The sequence below is a fragment of the Hemibagrus wyckioides genome, linkage group LG02, assembly GCF_019097595.1.
Source record: "Hemibagrus wyckioides isolate EC202008001 linkage group LG02, SWU_Hwy_1.0, whole genome shotgun sequence".
NCBI lineage: Eukaryota > Metazoa > Chordata > Actinopteri > Siluriformes > Bagridae > Hemibagrus > Hemibagrus wyckioides.
In genome coordinates this window covers 5,466,925-5,488,927 of record NC_080711.1, presented here as the reverse complement: position 1 = coordinate 5,488,927, position 22,003 = coordinate 5,466,925, and the positions used below count along the sequence as shown (strand labels likewise).

General features: G+C 38.6%; 1 protein-coding gene across 1 annotated transcript in view; it reads right to left on the bottom strand.

The window, feature by feature from the left end:
* The window catches only part of asic2 (acid-sensing (proton-gated) ion channel 2), a 535,781-nt gene that overhangs the window by 287,989 nt on the left and 225,789 nt on the right, over positions 1-22,003 (bottom strand). The window lies entirely within an intron of this gene.

Below are 22,003 nucleotides of genomic sequence, written 5' to 3'. Positions count from 1 at the left end.
CAGGGATACAGCAAGGGATAAACAAGTAATGAAAAAGAGTAAAGGGGAGCTTATGGATGAATCATAACAGGTCAGAAAGGTCAAGGTGAATGTTGTAAAGATACAGATTCACTTCTAGGTGATTTGAGAACTCCTGCATCTGTGGATATGATATTAAAAAAAAAAAAGCCTAAATACTACAAAAAAAGCCTAGATATTACACTGCAAATATTAGTCAAAGTTTTTCATAAGTATTGCTGTTTTTACCTAGCCTACTAGGGGCAATATATTTATTGAAAAGTTCCAAAAAAACTGTTGGTTTTTTTCCTACACAAATGTTCCTATCTTCAAAATAAATGTTGATCTCAAACCCATTTCTGCTCTCTGTGATGCCCCAAGTGTTTGTTTATATCTTCAACCAATAGATTTCTGTGTAAGGGTTAGAACTAACATTTTAAACAGAGAAAACGATTTGTCTGGTGTTAAAGGTGATGACAAAGAAATACAGAATTTAAAGTTAAACTGGACATACATATCAGCATATTAGTCGAGGTTTAATTGTTATTTCTAGTACTCGAAAATTTTCCTACGGCAAATTCATCATGTTTGACGATCCAGCACAAGACTAGAGTCGTTCCGGTATTCCTAGGATTCACCAAATTCTTCTTCTTCTTCTTTCGGCTTTTCCCTTCAGGGGTGGCCACACGAATCGTCTCTCTCCACCTATTCCTATCTTCTACATCCTCAACATCACTTCAAATCCCCATTTATTACATCCATATACAGTACCTCCTCTTTGGCCTTCCTCTTTGCCTCCTGCCTGGCAGCTCCATGTCCAACATTCTCCTACTAATATACTCACTCTCCCTCCTCTAAACATGTCCAAACCATCTTAATCTGGCATCTCCCTAACTTTGTCCCCCAAACGTCCAACATGAGCCGTCCCTCTGATGTACTCGTTCCTAATCCTGTCCAACCAAAGAGAACCTCAACATCTTCAGCTCTGCTACCTCCAGCTCTGTCTCTTCCTCAGTCTCTAAACCACACAGCATGGCTGGTCTCACCACTGTCTTGTGCACCTTCCCCTTGATTCTCGCTGATATTTTTGTATCACAAAGAACTCCCGACACCTTTCTCCACCCATTCCAACCTTCTTTACCTCTTTCCCATACACTGGACTGTTGACCCCAAGTACTTAAAAAAAAATAAATGCGAGAAGATCTGGAATAAAATATGCGTGTGGGTGTCATAAAAGATTAATTAGCATACATCCCAAGCTTAAAGAAAAGTTTTCTAAGTTGGAAAATACACATATAACACATTCAAATTTGTAGACATCTTATTAATTAGTGTTCAGGCTGCTGTTGCTTGATCATCGGTCTTAAATATAGCGTTCGTACTAGCCGCTAGACTGCATACTGATGCTGCGTTTCCATTATTCAAATAGAACATAAGTTTTCAAATGAAATCCCTGTGCCTGTGTGTTAGCGGCAGGATCAAAACTGAGCTAGTCTGCTGACTTTCTCAGCTACAGATGGCAGGGAAAAGTAAACAAGTCAGTTCATAAAAGTGAAATGGGGCTCTCTAGACACTTTCGCTACGGCCTTGAATGTTTCCTTCAGTCCTGAACCCTGAACTCACTTTTCTCTCAGGTCCGGTAAGAGCAAGGCGATGTTTATATATATTTCATGGAAGAACCACTTGAGCTTTTCTTATACTTGATTCAGAAGGATGTGTTATGATAGCATGATCTGTGACTGGAAAAGCTTTTTTAAAAATGCCACTGGATCATTTTGCTTGTCTGAAAGAAAAAAAAAAAAGTTTGTTGGTTTGTTTTACGGGTGAAAATGTCACCTTTAAGTATTTCTTTGCATAAAGTGGAACGATACTAAAACCTTTTCCTATGTGAAGCTTTTTTTTTCTTAGTTGAAGGAGACTTTGAATTAAAGATCACTGTCATTTTCTTAAGCTGTATGATTTTGGTTTCAAAGATGATCTGAAACTGTGAAATGTTTATCGTTTAAAATACTACATTCCCAGATTATTATATAGCTGTAAGCGATCTTGCATGCTATTGGACTGAAAGAAAATACTCTTATTACCTTTAGGTATTTTGGAAAATGTGCATTCTATGTTGTCCTCTTTTACCCAGACTTATATGGCTCCAAAATTCTCTTTTTGTCACGTCTGTTAACGTCATACACTCTGTTTCCCAACGTTCAGTGTTCAGTTCATCTGCACCAAGCCTGCCTTTGTACTAGATATCCTGTTTTTTCCTACTTTGCCTGTTTTGTTTGCCCATCTTCAATTTTTGCCTAGCCTGTGTAATCCTGTTAATTAACCAGTTCTTTTCCTATAGGCTATTTTTGGATTGTTTGCTGGAACTATACCTAATAAACTGACCTGCACTTTCCCCTGTTTTCTCCAGGCAAAACACTTAACCTAAAGTGACCTCTTGCTTCTCTGTACACAAGCCTGAGCAATGATTGATGACATAAGCAGAATGTAATGATTTCCTTTAATCACAGGTCTACCGTTTGAGGATCTTCATCTTCTAATCTGATATAATGTTCTCACATATTAGAGAACAGAGCCAAGATTTTATTGGGATCATCTCATACGGTGTGACAAGTAATAATCTTAAAAGACTACTGAAATCATTGACACTAAAACCACCATTAACTCCACACACACACCTGTGCTTAAGATCCTAGAGCATTTTATTTTATTTTATTTTATTTTATTTTATTTTATTTTATTTTATTTTATTTTATTTTATTTTATTTTATATTTTGTTATAAAATAAATTATGCTTATGAGATTGGCTGGCGGAACTGAATATTCATGGCTATGCCGTGAACGGAATAAAACACCCCGAAATCATACCAGAGGGCAAAGTTGTGCAGAAGCATGATGGAGAAAATGATGAAGTAGGCTTGGAGAGGCAGATCATTACTCCTGAACTCTGAGAGACGGAGACGTAAACATGGTGAGGAGAATTCGTCTCTCCTTCTGGCCCTCGCCTACAAAGAGTTCAGTCCAAGGAGTAAAATGATAGCTACACTAATAGCCCACATACAGAGCTGTTTTCATATGTGTGGGAGAGTAGTTACAGGGCAGTAAGACTGATTAAAAAATACTGGATGGGTTTGGACTCGGATTACATTTCAACACACATCTGTTGCATTCGGACTAGTATTAAACTATATCTAGTACATTCTACATGCAAAAATGATCAGACATTCAGACAGAGCTACAGTGAGGGAAAAATTATTTGAACCCCTGCTGATTTTGTACGTTTGCCCACTGACAAAGAAATGATCAGTCTGTAATTTTAATGGTAGGTTTATTTGAACAGTGAGAGACAGAATAACAACAAAAAAATCCAGAAAAACACATTTCAGAAAAGTTCTACATTGATTTGCATTTTATTGAGTGAAATAAGTATTTGAGCCCCTATCAATCAGAAAGATTTCTGGCTCCCAGGTGTCTTTTATACAGGTAAGGAGCTGAGATTACAATCTCAGCTCGTTACCTGTATGAAAGACACCTGTCCACAGAAGGAAGCAATCAATCAGATTCCAGATTCCATCATGGCCAAGACCAAAGAGCTGTCCATGGATGTCAGGGACAAGATTGTAGACCTACACAAGGCTGGAATGAGCTACAAGACCATCGCCAAGTAGCTCGGTGAGAAGGTGACAACAGTTGGTGCGATTATTCCCAAATGGAAGAAACACAAAAGGACTGTCAGTCTTCCTCGGTCTGGGGCTCCATGCAAGATCTCACCTCATGGAGTTTCAATGACCATGAGAATGGCGAGGAATCAGCCCAGAATTACACTGGAGGATTTTGTCAATGATCTCAAGGCAGCTGGGACCACAGTCACCAAGAAAACAATTGGTAACACACTACGCCATGAAAGACTGAAATCCAGTAGCGCCCGCAACGTCCCCCTGCTAAAGAAAGCACATGTACAGGCTGATCTGAAGTTTGCCAGTGAACATCTGAATGATTCAGAGGAGAACTGGGTGAAAGTGTTGTGGTCAAATGAGACCAGAATCCAGCTCTTTGGCATCAACTCAACTCGCCGTGTTTGGAGGAGGAGGAATGCTGCCTATGACCCAAAGTACACCATCCCCAGGTGACAGGACAACTGCACCGCATCAAAGGGATGATGGACAGGGCCATGTACCGTTAAATCTTGGATGAGAACCTCCTTCCCTCAGCCAGGGCATTGAAAATGGGTCATGGATGGATATTCCAGCCTGACAGTGACCCAAAACACACGGCCAAGGCAACAAAGGAGTAGTTCAAAAAGAAGCACATTAAGGTCCTGTAGTGGCCTAGCCAGTCTACAGACCTTAATCCCATAGAAAATCTGTGGAGGGAGCTGAAGGGTCAGCCACAAAATCTTAATGTCTTGGAGAGGATCTGCACAGAGGAGTGGGCCCAAATTCCTTGAGATGTGAGATGTGTGCAAACCTGGTGGCCAACTACAAGAAATGTCTGAACAAGGGTTTGCCACCAAGTACTAAGTCATGTTTTGCAAAGGGGTCAAATACTTATTTCACTCAATAAAATGCAAATCAATGTAGAACTTTTTTGAAATGTGTTTTTCTGGATTTTTTGTTGTTATTCTGTCTCTCACTGTTCAGATAAACCAAACATTAAAATTACAGACTGATCATTTCTTTATCAGTGGGCAAATGTACAAAATCAGCAGGGGATCAAATAATTTTTTCCCTCACTGTATTAGGTTTATCATTGTGTCATTATATTCATCGGTCATTTCAGTGACCATAACTTAATTAATTCTGCATTGTGTTTGTGCCAGAGAGCTGAGAATACAGAGCAGGGTAGCTTGAAATATTGCAGACCTTGGGCCAAATGAAACCGGTATATAATCATGAATCACTGACATTTTGAAAATAAAATAAAATAAAATAAAATAAAATAAAATAAAATAAAATAAAATAAAAACTTAAATTAAGTAAAATAATAAATTAAATTAAATTAAAACAAAAATAAATAAATAAATAAATAAATAAATAAATAAATAAATAAATAAATAAAAACATAATGGAAAAAAAATCTCCCACAAAGGTGTCTGAGAAAATTCCCATCAATTACAGCAGAAAATCCGGAAAGTTCTTTTGGGTGAAACCCAATTGCAGACAAATAGCACCTGAAAGCAGGTGCATGCAGTTTAGTATATCTGGCCCTCTGTGTCTTGTTCAAGATTGTCTTGTTATTCTGTAGGTGGAAAGTCTTATTTCTCATATAACTTAGCATGACCTTTTCTAGTTGCTATGGGGATTTTTGTGTCATGATCTGAACAGCAGGACTGCAATAAGCAAGTATCTGAGTACATAAAATCAACTATGCAGGGAACTTCTCACTGATTTCTGATTACTAACCTTGCACTTATCTTTGGCTCCTTTGCTGCTTGCAGAAGTGTTTCTGCTGATGAAGTTTTCAGTATTGATTAAACTCACTTCAGAACCTGTTTAACAAAGAGACTGAGCTAGACAATGCCCAATGTTATATGTGGTGAAACTGGATTATAGGAAAAACATAAGGCATTGTGAAACGTACACAACAATAAAAAAAGAACAATAAATGGCTGAATAATGCACAGAGAACTGGCAAGACTTCACAAGCACTGGAATAAAAAGGCAATCTTAATGAGTCCAGAGAAGGAACTAAGGAGACTCTGACTGAGGTTTGGGGCTCAATTTATTTTCCAGCAAGGTGCATTTCAGCTGAAAAATACCCCAAAAAAATAAAAACAAAATAAAACACACTACATATATTTCAAAGGCTTTTGCCTTCGGACGGGTTAAGCAGTTCTTTCCCAGCTCTGTCAGCTCTCTCCCTCACACACATTCACTACAATAAACATGAAGCTGTTGTTATTATTGCCTCACATACGAATTCATTTCTTCACATATCCCAGCTTTGGACGATAGGGTCAGAGCACAGGGGGTCAACACCCCTGGAGCAGAGATGGTTAACAGTCTTGCTCAAGGGCCCAACAGCAGCAGGTTAGCAATACTGGGGCATGAACCCTAACCTTCTGATTAACCATCCAGAGCCTTAATCACTTGACCCACCACTGCCCTTCGCTCACAAGGTGAGAATCATCATCATGTCATCCGGTGCTTCAACACACCTCCTCTGCATCCACAGCTGATCTGCCACTACAATTACATACCCAGCAGTTAGAGGCAGCATGCATGATTGCGTGTAATACACAAGACTAAATCAGGCAAAGTAACTATTATTCACTCACCGTAGCAACAGTTTGCATAAGAGTTCAGATATCTCCAGACTTTTTCAAATTGTTTTTGTTTTTAAATCATTCACATTCCTCAGCTAATTGGTTTTAATTGATTTTCTTCCTATAATCCACTTAGTACTTTAAATTGATTTAAGACGTTATTTTAAAATTGAATGTAATGAAAGGCGGCACAGCTACAAAGTTATTTAATGTTCATTAAAGGTCAAGCCAGAATATATATAAATATATATATATATATATATATATATATATATATATATATATATATATATATATATATATATCAAGTCTATGGAAATGAGTCACTAGGGCAACACAGAGGCTTAACCCTGGCCCACACACACACACACACACACACACACACAGATCCACATGCACAGAGCAAATGGTTGAATGATTTCATCCACAGCGAAATAACAGGTAGCTCCATCTGTGCCATTTCTTGGTAAGTAAATCTGATGTTTATGTCATTTCATGCACAGACTTTTTAAAGGAGTAGCTCAACACATTCCATCTAATGCCAGCTAGGAGACACACCAGTTGGCCTGATATCTTTTGAATAATCTTAACTGACAAGTACTCACTTCCATTTATTGTGAGCAACATTAGGAGTATTGACCAAGCATCACGAAAACATTATTGGGGAAATTCACGTGATATACAGTGAATATTGAGACTGTCTAATCTTAAAGCAATTGCTAAGCACACCTGTTACACAAGCACCTCTGTGTGACCACTGCACACAGAACAAAAGAACACAAATCTGTTAATACAGACAGGAGAAGATGGATAAACTTCCATAAAGCAGCACTGGTATCTTATAGATGTACTGTAAAATATTACATCCAGCATGCTGACCCTAAACACACATACACAGGCACATTATAAAACCCCTTTTTTCTTTCTCTGTCTGTCTCCAATTGCACTATTGAATGCCATTTTTTGTGCTTGTATCGGGTGAGTGTGTGTGTAAATTTAGCCTTCATGTGATTCTAGGTGTGTGTGTATTTAGTAATATAAATCTAGATCTGCAATGGATTGGTTTCCTGAATGGATTAGCTTTTTGCGATATAAAAATGAAACCAAAATATGTTGTATTAGTTAACTTCCAAGCAGGACGTTATCAGGAAGTTGGTTGTGGAAGGTGCTAGGATTTGGACACTTAGACTAAGAAAAATGCTCACTACACACCAGCATTAGTAAGTACACCATATTGCCAGAGGTTTTGGGATGTCTGCCTTTACATGCACATGAATGTAATGTGGAGTTGGCCCGCCCTTTGCAGCTATAACAGGTTCAACTCTTCTGGGATGGTTTCTTGGGAAGGTTTAGGAGTGTGTTTATGGGAATTTTTGACCATTCCTCTAGAAGCGCATTTGTGAGGTCAGGCACTGATGTTGGACAAGAAGGCCTGGCTCACAGTCTCCACTCTAATTCATCCCAAAGGTGTTCTGTAGGGTTGAGGTGCAGGCCAGTCAAGTTCCTCCACACCAGACTCCCTCATCCATGTCTTTATGGACCTTGCTTTGTGCACTGGTGTGCAGTCATGTTGGAACAAGATGCCCCAAATTGTCCAAAATGTCTTGGTATGCTGAAGCATTAAGAGTTCCTTTCACTGGAACTAAGGGGCCAGGTCCAACCCTTGAAAAACAACACCTGAATTCAATGATTTGGAGGCATGTCCCAAGACTTTTGGCAATATAGTGTATATTGAGGCATTGGCATGCATCAGTCCCAGGTAGCGCCCATCACAGTTTGTGTCACTCTTCAAAGGTTAGAGCTGCATTTGGTTGTTGTTGCTAATAGTGACATCAAACTGGAACACCCAAAGCCAAGCAAATTAGGACACAGTTTGAGGAACATTACAGCAGTATAGTGCACAGTGCCTGATTCACTGGGGAATGCAGGAAATCCAAGCAGGTATAAAGTGCCAGGGCAAAGCAGGAGCAAATAGATAACTGATAGAGCACTGGCAACAAAGACTGACAACAGAAGCAGGAATTCTTGAGCCATGGAGTTCCTCAAGTGTTGCCAAAGCAGAACATGGCACAGTATTATTTCTGAGCCAGGATGCCATTCAAGGGGGAACTCATGGGGCAACAGCTATAGCACGAAGTGAGAAAATGATTAAAAAAAAAAAACCTTCTCTGATCTTGAGAATGAATTCTCTAGTGCTCAATACAACATAACGTTACTTATACTGATCATATCCTCTTCAACAACCTCCACAATCTAGGGATTATTTCATTAAATTAAATGAAAAGTAAACATATCCATCACCCTTAGGTCTTAAGAGAGGAGGTGTACTGACACAGACAGGTGATTCATGCCCTCTGGCTACTACAACCTCCTGGTATGACCTCTTATCTAAACTACTCTCAGTCTGTCACTCTGTCTGTTAAGGAAAACATTTCACCAGCAGTAAAATCAGATCACAAAAATGCCCTGTGATTATCCTGGAGTCTTGCAGAACCTTTCATTGAGAATATATATATATATATATATATATATATATATATATATATATATATATATATATATTAACATAGCAAAGAGAATGAGTGGATGATAAAGATGGTTTAAGAACCAGCGAGAAAAGTGGGTATGTTCAGGAAAGAGAGAGGGCCAGTCCAGTTCTCTCCATCCTTCTTATCTGTGAGGGACATCATCTGATTGTGATCGTACTTTCCATTCGTTTCCTCTGTCAGGTTTCTGCGCCTACGTGTCCCCCACAGCTCAGCCCACAGTGCCACTTCTGCTGTTCACTGATCCTCATTTAGAGTCCCTCTGTCTGGCTTCCTCCTGCTGGTTGTGTGTTTGTTTTCTAACTTCCATCTGTGCCATCTGTCTTTCTCTTTCCCTCTTTCTTTCTGCACTCTTTCTTTCTCTTAATCTCCCTCTTGCCTGGTCTGAGAAGAAAAGCAGCACTTCATGCTCTCTCTCTCTCTCTCTCTTACACACACAAACAGTGGCAGTGCCTGCAGAGACCTGACCACTGTTGATGTGAAATCTGTTCTGACACGCTTGGATTTCAGCATAAATCTTCGGTCATGCTCATCCACTTCACTCTCGACAAAAAAAATACCTGAAACCAAACCAAAACCAAATTCATTCAGCACACTGTGACTTCAAGCCTCATCTCCTTTTCAGAAGCCAGCCTCCTTATCACGTCAATCATGTGGGCCTCTCCAATCTCCTGTCCTTTTTCTGTCCTTCGCTTTCTTTTAAAAGGGTAGTAAGTGTTTGATAGTAGCTTATGTCCTTGGGTTAGTATCTCTTTCTCTGTTGATGATGTGAAAGCGGTAATGTATGAATCTGAATCCATGTGAATATGTTAAGCGGTTATTTTCAGGCACTGTCATCATGCGTGCTGTTTTTGCCATCGGGTAGATGTTTCGCTTGTACACAGCCAACGGCACAGAAAGCAGTTTTTTTCTCGCTAAAGGTTAGACATGGGTAAATAAAATAATAGTGATTAACTGTGTGAACTTCATGCTGTAAAAACAACAATCATCATCCTCTTAATTATAGATGTTGATTCTTGTTAATCACTATGAATGTGAAAGGAATATTGAATTGTATGATGAACCAAACATCTGAGGTCTAAGCTCTTCGGTCCTGTGTGGCACTGGATGATAAACCAAGCTCCAGACACACACTATTTTAGCAAATGTACTGAATAAAATTTGCAAATGTCCTCCAACAGCTGTACTATTGCTAAATAACCACAGAGAAGTAATGCCAACACTTTCCATTCTCACCTCATTGATCTTATTTTCTTCTATTTTTCTAAATATTTCCCCAGTTGAGATTAGAGCTGTGATTCCAGTTGAGACGTTCATCTCCGAGATGTTAAAAAGAAAAGAACACACAATAATACAATATAATACATAAATCTGCTAGATTTAAGAGCATACTTTGTATATACATTTGTTTTATTCTTCCACATAATAGTGTTGTGCTCCTGTTCGCTCCGCGTTTACTTTTCCGGGACATTTGCTGCTGCTCTGGTCTGAATTTTAACATGTTTCGGTTTTTATATGGCTTTGTTGTGCTTTGATTTATAGCTGTAATATAGTTCTGTGTGCATGAGACAAGCCCGGGGAACACATTTTTTTGCGGAGAGAAATAGGTTCAGATTTCGTGTTCGACAAATTGGCTGAGACCGCAACTGACCATCTAATGTTTAATGTCTAAAGCCACAAGACGGTGTCGTTATTTTGAAAAGTCTGGACTGTTTGCACTTATCTGCCATGGTTATATGAATATGATGGAGTGTTATCCAGGTGTTTCTTTATCTGTAAAAGCAGAAAAGAGTAAAATCATTTTCCAGTGGCACCTGTTTTGCTTTGGAAAAGGGGTCAACATATTGTAAATGTCTCATCTCTGCAGCCTGGAGTATTAAGGCTCTTCCATCAAGATGATGGTTTGTAATATAAGACACTCATTTTCAGTCATATAGACATTTACTTATGTCTATATATTGTGTGCAAAACAAATGTTTTCTTCTTCTTCTTCTTTTCCCTTCAGGGGTGGCCACAGCGAATCATCTCTCTACACCTATCCCTATCTTCTGCATCCTCAACACTAGCTTCATATCCGCATTTATTACATCCATATACCTCATCTTTAGCCTTCCTCTTTGCCTCCTGCCTGGCAGCTCCATGTCCAACATTCTCCTACCGATATACTCACTCTCCCTCCTCTGGACATGTCTAAACCATCTTAATCTGGCCTCTCTAACTTTGTCCCCCAAACGTCCAACATGAGCTTTCCCTCTGATGTACTCGTTCCTAATCCTGTCCAACCGTCTCACTCCTAAAGAGAACCTCAACATCTTCAGCTCTGCTACCTCCAGCTCTGACTCCTGTCTCTTCCTCAGTGACACAGTCTCTAAACCATACAGCATGGCCGGTCTCACCACTGTCTTGTACACCTTCCCTTAGATTCTCACTGATAAGGTACAGTGAGGGAAAAAATTATTTGATCACCTGCTGATTTTGTACGTTTGCCCACTGACAAAGAAATGATCAGTCTGTAATTTTAATGGTAGGTTTATTTGAACAGTGAGAGACAGAATAACAACAAAAAAATCCAGAAAAACACATTTCAGAAAAGTTCTACATTGATTTGCATTTTATTGAGTGAAATAAGTATTTGATCCCCTATCAATCAGAAAGATTTCTGGCTCCCAGGTGTCTTTTATACAGGTAATGAGCTGAGATTACAGTAGGAGCACTCTCGGGGAGTGCTCTTAATCTCAGCTCGTTACCTGTATGAAAGACACCTGTCCACAGAAGGAAGCAATCAATCAGATTCCAGATTCCATCATGGCCAAGACCAAAGAGCTGTCCATGGATGTCAGGGACAAGATTGTAGACCTACACAAGGCTGGAATGAGCTACAAGACCATCGCCAAGTAGCTTGGTGAGAAGGTGACAACAGTTGGTGCGATTATTCCCAAATGGAAGAAACACAAAAGGACTGTCAGTCTTCCTCGGTCTGGGGCTCCATGCAAGATCTCACCTCATGGAGTTTCAATGACCATGAGAATGGCGAGGAATCAGCCCAGAATTACACTGGAGGATTTTGTCAATGATCTCAAGGCAGCTGGGACCACAGTCACCAAGAAAACAATTGGTAACACACTACGCCGTGAAAGACTGAAATCCAGTAGCGCCCGCAACGTCCCCCTGCTAAAGAAATCACATGTACAGGCTGATCTGAAGTTTGCCAGTGAACATCTGAATGATTCAGAGGAGAACTGGGTGAAAGTGTTGTGGTCAAATGAGACCAGAATCCAGCTCTTTGGCATCAGCTCAACTCGCCGTGTTTGGAGGAGGAGGAATGCTGCCTATGACCCAAAGTACACCATCCCCAGGTGACAGGACAACTGCACCGCATCAAAGGGTCAACAATTTTTGTTGTTATTCTGCCTCTCACTGTTCAAATAAACCTACCATTAAAATTACAGACTGATCATTTCTTTGTCAGTGGGCAAACATACAAAATCAGCAGGTGATCAAATAATTTTTTCAAAAATGACACTTTTTTTTAAAAAAAGAAAGTTTCATTTCTGACAGAATGTTGACTTTAACCAGAGATAAAGGCAGAGGCCAGGGAAACCAGAGAATTGTTTGGGTCCTTATTGAGAAAAAGGCCCAAGGCCTTTATTGTCAAACTGGGAAGTTAATTCTTGCAAAATGTCAGGAACATGCACGATGAGTGGAATGAGGTCGGAATACTCTGGTAATGTAATAGTGTGCTCTCTGCGGGTGTGGTGTGTGATGTGACTCTTTGAGTCTTGAATCTTTCCAAAGAAAGTGGTTTTATTCAGGAAGGTAAGACTTTCTTTATCATTGTTTTTTTTTTCTTGCCAATAATGGGAAAATTATGATGTTTTTTTTTTTATACACGCAGAAACAAGAAGACATCTCTTAAATCACTGATCTGTTTTTCTTTAAAACTGACACTTAATAATGACTCCATCTTAAACTCATCTGTCTTAAAGAATCTAAAATGTGTGAATAGGAATTCAATGTGTTTTATAATGGACTAATAGGTTTTTGGGGGCCTGTGAGAAGAAAAGATCCTGACAAATAGAAGTGTGAAGAAAGAATGAGGGGAAAAATCGCAATAGACGAGTGAGTGTCATAAATACGTTCATGATGGTTGCACAAGCCGGTGAATGAGAAAAAAAAAATCTGAAAAATTTTAATTTATTGTCCCCAAAGGATCCTGGTTTCCAATTTTTAATCTGTTGTTTTTTTATATTCGGTTCATCAAGCTGAAACATATCTGTTTCATAATAACACGCCCTGCTCACTAAACTCCTCCTCTCTGGGGAATGTTTCAGACCTGGCCCGTAGCTCATCCTTGCTGAAGCGTTCAGGTTCTAATAAATATCATTTGCTGGCTTGCAAAGCTGTAGAGTACCTGTTTTGCTTCTAATTAATGAGATGTAGGAATGCATGCAAAGAATCTTCTCAGTGTGCAGAACTGATCTGTGTCCTGTGCGTCCCGGCTGGGATTTAAACAGCCATCTGGAAATATCTAATGATTTAACCCAGTGGTATTTAAACAGCGGTATGTTTTACACTTAATGCAACTTCACACAAATGTGTATTCATAGAGACACACTTGACTCGCACCACCCTGAAGCACAATCGCGTTTTAATTAAATATTTAGTGTAGAGCAGAGACATATTCATAACCACACCAAATACACTTTATTTCATATATGGTATGTATACCGTATACCGTATATATATACCGTATACCATATACCGTAACTGAGAACCATAGGGTTTCCAGTCTCTTCTGTTTACTTACTTTTGCGATTTTGCATTTATATTTTAGTTGTAAAGACTAAAAAAACGTGGACCAAAAAAAGTCCTAAACTACAAATACTCTAACAAACCTAATCTAATAAATAAATGAATGAATGAATGAATGAATGAATGAATGAATGAATGAATGAATGAATGAATAATGACAGAACACTGTAAGGCTCATGTTATCATAATTGTATATTATTTGTGTCACAGCTTCACACATTTACATAGTCATTTATTATTATTTTAATGATATTAAGATAATTTTTTTGTCTTTGTGGGTGTGTGTGAACATTTCTATATAAGAGCATTGTTAAACCTAACCTTGGCAAACATGTCATTTAATTAGTTTTAATTTATAATGATTCATCAACTGACTCGTTCGTATTAATAAGTCAGAAATTGTGTGGGGTTATTTTGTGAACTCACTTTTTTTTCTTATAAAAACAGCATATAAAGAAAGTGATTAAAACTGCCTAACTATATTAAGTGTAATTAATACAGATTCACATGCTGTTTAAGGACTGTATGTGTGTTTAGGACTACAGGTTTTCGAATCTCACTCAGGTTCAAATCCCTCTCTCCATTTAGCTGATGGTTTTGTCCTAAGGTTTGGTTGGTTTCAAACCAGTCAGTGTTTACCATTTAGGTAAAATATATCTAATTCATTTCTAAACCAGTTTGTAAAAAGGTATATAGAGTATTTAATGTCAATTATTAGGCCATTAGGTGATTTTTTTTTTTTATGATGTATTATGTATTATACTTTTATTATGTAGTTATTTTCATATGATTTATTTCAGAGCAGTATCAAAAATTCAGTAATAATAATAATAATTATTATTATTCCTATAATATCATTATACTGCTTGTTATAATGTCATACTGTACCCTTCACATTGAATTTTACATACTACTTTGCATAAATTTCCCTTCAGAACTAAGGTTTATCTCATCTTATCTCATCTTATAATCTTGTAATCTCTTAAACTTTAACCACAGAGCTACAACTGCCTCCAGGGCACAGCTCAACACCCCCCTCTCCTCCCACCCCCCAACCAGCTTCACACGTCTGCTGAATATATTATATCTACACGTGGAGATGAAACAAGTACATGGAATAAGAGGAATTGGTAACACTTTTACTTATTTGAAAAGAAGCATGACAGTTTGTTGCACTGTTTATAACATATTTATAAATTCTACACCGATCAGGCATAACATTATAACCACTGACAGGTGAAGTGAATAAAACTGATTATCTCCTCGTCATGGCACTGGTTAGTTGGCACCTGTAACATTTTGTCTTCAAAGTTGATGTGTTAGAAGCAGGAAAAATGGGAAACATACGGACTTGAGCGAGTTTGATGAAGAGCCTAATTGTGATGCCCGATAGATGACTGGATCAGAGCATCTCCAAAACTGCAGCTCTTTTGGGGTGTTCCCGGTCTGCAGTGGTCAGTATCTATCAAAAGTGGTCCAAGGAAGGAACAGTGGTGAACCGGCGACAGGGTCATGGGTGGCCAAGGCTCACTGATGTACGTGGGGAGCGAAGGCTGGCCCGTGTGATCCGATCCAACAGACGAGCTACTGTTGCTCAAACTGCTGAAGAAGTTAATGCTGGTTCTGATGTAAGATGTAAGGTGTAAGAACACACAGTGCATGATGGGTCAGGGCAGCAAAAGGAGGACCAACACAATATTAGACAGGTGGTCATAATGTTATGCCTGATCAGTGTATAATCTTAGTAATAAGAATTTGTAATAATTCAGTATGCAAAATGAGGCCTGGTATCTATAAAGCATCATGTTACAAAAAAGTATGAAACCTGGAAGATACTGTATGTAGAGCCACAGTACGCCTTATGCGTTTGGATGCTTCTCCTGTCAGCTATTTTCTAGATACACTACAGTCCATCTAAGAACCCGATGGTGGAGATTCATCAACATGGGCAGGAAATAAGCTAATTTGAAAACTAAACTTTTTAAACTTTTAAGATATTTAAAAATAGCAAGTGTAATCAAGATTCAAGATTCAAGAAGCTTTTTATTGTCATTTCAACCACATACAGCTGGCGCAGTACATAGTGAAATGAAACAACGTTTCTCCAGGACCTGGTGCTACATAAACATACAACTGTTTTCTACATAAACATGCTACATAAACATGCTACATAAACATACTAATGTTTTCTTGAACAATAATTAACAATGTGTCATAAATGCATCATAACTTGATATGACTGTGCTCATAATTTATTATAAACTAATGTGACATAACATAAATTAAGCAAACTAGCAGCATGGGTTCTTGAGATAAAAAGAATCCTAATGTCAGAATATGAACACTGTCAAAATATCAGGGCAGCATAGCAGAGTAGTGTCATACATACTGGTTTACGGTGATATTTTCCATTCCACTTTGTTCTGTAACTGAATAGATGAATATCTTGTAGCAATCGTATGCCTGGGATTAGCAAATTGACAGTGTGTGTGTGTGTGTGTGTGTGTTATTGAGCTGTTGGCTTTGATTGGCTTATCTCCCACTAAACGAGATGAAACACTAATTAGGAATGGAGAAGACAGAAGGTTCTGTGTTAAAGAACACTGATGACCTGCCTACACCTGAGCTCAGCAGAAACCTCACTCCTTTTAATTACCTCGTTATCATCACTTCCGGCAGACACGCCGTCTGAAATCTGGTATGTTTACTGACATATGTTCTCTCTCTCAGGGACACACAGCAATATTGTAACCAACTGCGGAGTCAGAAATAAAGTAAGTTTGTTTTATTATCACTTCACGCTACAGAGCACGTCTTGTGCAGAACAGTTTCCTTCCAATAATCTTGTTAAGCAATTTGTGTAGACAGGGTCCAAGTCACTCAAGTACAATCTAATGAAGCCACTTGACAATTGTGTACTAAGAGGCTGCCTGAACATAACACACAACACAGACATACTGATTTATTTACTGATAATGCCACGGAATTTATAATTTATCACAGTTGGGACCACAGATAATTTGCTGTTATCCACAATTATCCAAAGCTAATGTTATATACGGATAGAATTATGATTTATGCCCCCATGACAGAATTGCTTCTTTGGAGAAGTATTTGAATTGAATATCTAGTGTGTGTGTGTGTGTGTGTGTGTGTGTGTGCGCGTGTGTGTGTGTGTGCGCAAATTGTTTGGTCTGGTTTTTTGTGCAGCTGTGTACTCTGTCTTTCAGACTGATCCTCACACACTCACATAATGGCCGTAAATTCACGAAATAGTGCCATATTTCTCTTCTTTCCATTTATTCCATTTCTTCACGTGTTCACATGTTCCATAATGGGGAACTTGATAACTGTGTAAAGAAAAGTTAAAAGTGGTACACTTTTTTAAAAATATGAATATTTATACAAATATACTAAAGCAGTTTATGAAAATAGAAAATAAATAAATAAATAAATAAATAAATAAATAAATAAATAAATACATAAATACATAAATAAATAAATAAAAGGAAAATGCTGAATCCAGTGGAAAGCTGGAATACACTGCTGTGTAGAATGTGAGTTATTATATTTTACTTTTCACTGTATCACATGTTTGTATCACACTGTTTGTATCTATGTTTATATTGCACTAGCGACTAAACGTTAAACTACTGAGCCACAATTGCCCTGTGAGAGCCATTTCAATGTCAGAAAACAGTTTTTTATTATTATTATTATTATTATTATTATTATCATTACCTTCAGGTAAACTGTATATCGTCACCATTAGGAACATGAAGATGACTTTCTTTCTCTGTAATCGCTAATTAAAGTGAATTAAAACAGCATGTGGGATCCAATAATTGCTAATTAGCTGGTCTTGAATTGTCTCGACACAAATTTATTTTTGAGTAGATTATAGGTTATCCGCTTAATACTGAGTTGCACTTTTAATTAAAGTCGAAGCTGTACAGTATGTCAACACGTACTGTATGTTAATTGAAATGTACTGAAGATTTATTTACAGACTGTGAGAAACAAAGTTTGCTTCTGTTGTATAGCAAGTTGTATAGACCTTCCATCACCTTTAGCATACTAAGTCCTGTCTATGACAATACACATGCTTAAATCCATACAGGAACAAAAGTGAAACAAGCCGATTCACAGTCGTTAAGCTCCTGCTGACCCCTGATGCAGCAAATAGCCTGTACCTGCTGTAAATGTGTTAAAGTAGCATGAGATTGAAGGAATGAATGGTTGGCTGGCAGGCTGTCTGGCACCTGGTCCACTGTAATAATCATGAAGAATGATTGACGGTCCACTCTGTCATTAAAAAGGTTTGTAAGGCTACTTTCACAAACTTTCTGCAAAGAGAGCATTTAAATAAGTAAAACTTCACCGTCACTTTTTACCTGAAACTTATTTATTGACCTGCAGCCTATTTTATTTTATTTTATTTTATTTTAAAAATCATGTGTAAACTCGATAGGATGGATGCAAATGCAGGTTTCTAAGAAAACAAATCAAACAATCTACAAAGAGATTTGTAGATACAACCAGAATAATATAAGACATAATAAATAAATAAGAATAAGAATAAATAAATGAAAAATAACCTGACCCAATCAACAGGCAAAAAACAAATGCCCTGACTATATGGCTAACAATTTTTAATTCTGTTTTCTGTTGTCTTTATAAGCTTCTTTTTTGTATACTTATGCATGTAAATAATTTCAGTTATTAAATTAAAAATATTTTAAAAATAAAAATACTTTAGATTTATACAGTTTATATTATTTTATACAGTATATTATATATGATATATTATAATGGACATCCTGCTAGACCGTTCCTATAATGGACATCCTGCTGAACCATCCCTATAATGGACATGCTACTGGACTGTTCCATTGATAGATATTCTGCTTGACCGTTCCTATAATGGACATCATTGGAGACCATCCTGCTAGACCATTCCTATAATGGACATCTTGCTGGACCGTCCTTATAATGGACATCCTGCTGGACTGTCCCTATAATGTACATCCTGCTGGACTGTCCCTATAATGGACACCCTGCTGGACCATCCCTTTAATGGGCATCCTGCTGGACCATCCCATTAATGGGCATCCTGCTGGACCATCCCTTTAATGGGCATCCTGCTGGATCATCCCTATAATGGACATCCTGCTGGGCTGTCCCTGTAATGGACATCTTTAGACATCCTGCTGGACCATCCCTTTAATGGGCATCCTGCTGGGCTGTCCCTGTAATGGACATCTTTAGACATCCTGCTGGACCATCCCTTTAATGGGCATCCTGCTGGATCATCCCAATAATGGACATCCTGCTGGGCTGTCCCTATAATGGGCATCTTTAGACACCCTGCTGGACCATCCCTATAATGGACATCCTGCTGGACCACCCCTTTAATAATTTGATGACAAGATTATGATGTGTTCAAGCCATTTAGTAAATATTTAAAGGTGACAGAGACATAAAAATAAAGTCTTAAGGTCTCCTTACAAAAGCTATAACAAGACCAAGTAAAAGCTCATGTTCAGTAAGAAAACAGCGAGGAGTTGAAACGTCGCTATCAATGTCAATGTCATTAGCTTTTCTGTTATTGGTGAGCATGTTGATGATTGGGCCTAGCTAGTGTAAAGCACGCATGTCATCAGTGTGCAGCAGCAGGGGGATCGTTCACCGATAGATCGATGGGATCGCGTTTGCGACTAAGTGAAGGTCTGTCTGTGTGTGTGTGTGTGTGTGTGTGTGTGTGTACGTGTGTGAGCACATTTGACCATGAGTGCATTGAGGCATGGTGGGTGGTTCAAACGCTCAGTAAGAATAAAAAAGATATAATTCAGTATCATAGAAATAAAGCAACCCTTAACATTACCGCTTTCTTGTTTCCAAACTCTGATTGATCGAGCCACGTTCGAATCTGTTGTAAAATCTTTAAAATATTCACACACTGTGACCACACCACAATAATTAAATTCTGTATTAATGTGCCATGTTTTAAAAATGTGTTACACTCCAGGCCTTGTTCTGTCTATAGAATCCCCTGATCTTTGCCCCTTATGTTGCTTAGTAACCAGCTTTTTATTAAACCAATAAGCCACTTGAGAGCACGTTAGTGATTTTATCATGAGTAAGGGTGTTTGGTGCAATGTAAAATGTGTGAATTGTTATATCGTATGGGTGGGCACTTATTTAGAGAGAGAGAGAGAGAGAGAGAGAGAGAGAGAGAGAAGATAAAGGTCAGTATATCTCCAAGGCTGAGTGTGCTTTTATGTGCACCTCAATCTGTCACTTGCTGAGTAATACAATCCAAATATTCACCAACTCTAACTGAGAAATGTGGGCTAACATGATGGACAACATTCTCCAAGAGCATTCATTTGGAGGAATAAAGGTACAAGTGTCCCAAAGAGACAGCGAGCACTTGCCAAAAGAATCCAGATTGGATGCTCAGTGTGTTCCCAGCAGTCTCACTGCAACTTATTCCAACAAATAAGCAACTCAAGTCAGAGGAACGCGACAACAGAATCATGAGCCCTGGCAGAAAAAGAAATAAAAAATGGGTACAATCATTAAAGTAATGCACAGCTTGTCAAAGCGGGGGACAATCTCAGTCTATTCGCTTGAATTCCTCTGCAGGCCTCCAGGACTGGCTGACATTTTGTTGACAAAAGCTTCAACGTACCAATGACATGCCCAAATCAAATATTTATCAGCTTCATGCCGGCAAACTCATGATGGAGGAGCGGTGGAGGAAGGGAAGTACACCTGAGTGGGTTTTTTTTTTCTTTTTTTTAATCCTAGAAGCGATAACGTAGGTGAAATTGTGTCATTTCACGTCTGGATCCAGATGAATTGAAAAACAAGAACGACGGAAATTAATTATGAAGAACATAAAGAAAGAAGAAAAACAGGAAACGCAATATCCTGGCTGTAAAGATGTCTCAAACAGAGCTACAATGCATCTAACGTAAACATTATATCATATGACTTTGTCCGTTTGTTAGCAGGTTGGAGCAGATGTGAATTAGCATTTTATCCTGCGATCTGCAAGTGTTTCTCTCTTGTTTGGAATGAACATATGGCTCTGACACATACTTGGAAATGCATCAAACACTGCTGTAACAGACAGAAAGCGATAACAAAAAGGCTAACTTGTGATGTGCTCCGTGATAAAGGATTCACCGACTTCAAAAGAGCTTTATTCTGTGACAAATGACAGAGCTTCATTCGAGGTGTGGAAGCAGATTCATCCGGAAAGCCCGGATTTAGCAGGAAGCGCCAGTATCAGTGGGTCAATATGTTTGAACTTCAGGACAAATCAGTAGAACATGAAATGAGGCATTAGTCCAGTTCTTTCTGTCATTTCAATCTTAAATGACAGATCTTCAGCCACTTTCTGTCATTTCAACCTTCACATCTACGAGAGCATTTGACTGCTCAAACAGTGCAGTTATTTTCATGACATTGTGACAGATCCCTGAAAAGATAAGGTTGAAAGTGAACCAACAAACTGGACCTTTGAATTGTATGGATTTATGAGGCTTGCACTTCCATCATTTTAATTAGAAACATGGTATATAAGCATGAACAATATGTTTATTGTATTGATTCATCTGGACTGATGAATCGCTCATGTCTACTGTATCTGATAATATAAAATGATTAATGGGTCACAGAGAAAAAAAAGCTAAATGTCCATTATCCAATTATCTTGAGTGTAGCATGCCCTTACAAACAGAAGATCTCTGTGCCTGCTTCTTGTCAATACTTGAGAACTGAGAATGAGAATTCAGAGAATATAAGAAAAAGGACCAGCCCTTTCTCCATTCTGAAATGTGTCTCTGAATAATAACATAAATATAAATCCAACCAAGCCATGAAGTAATAATAAATATATTATAAATAGACAATAATTGACTGACAGGCACAGAGACCATGCCTCCTTCACTTCACTGAGACAGACAGAAACAGGCCACGCCTCCTTCACTTCACTGAGACTGACAGAAACAGGCCACGCCTCCTTCACTTCACTGAGACTGACAGAAACAGGCCACGCCTCCTTCACTTCACTGAGACTGACAGAAACAGGCCACGCCTCCTTCACTTCACTGAGACTGACAGAAACAGGCCATGCCTCCTTCATTTCTCTGAGACTGACAGAAACAGGCCACGCCTCCTTCATTTCTCTGAGACTGACAGAAACAGGCCACGCCTCCTTCACTTCTCTAAGACTGACAGAAACAGGCCACGCCTCCTTCACTTCTCTAAGACTGACAGAAACAGGCCATGCCTCCTTCACTCCACTGAGACTGACAGAAACAGGCCACGCCTCCTTCACTTCTCTAAGACTGACAGAAACAGGCCATGCCTC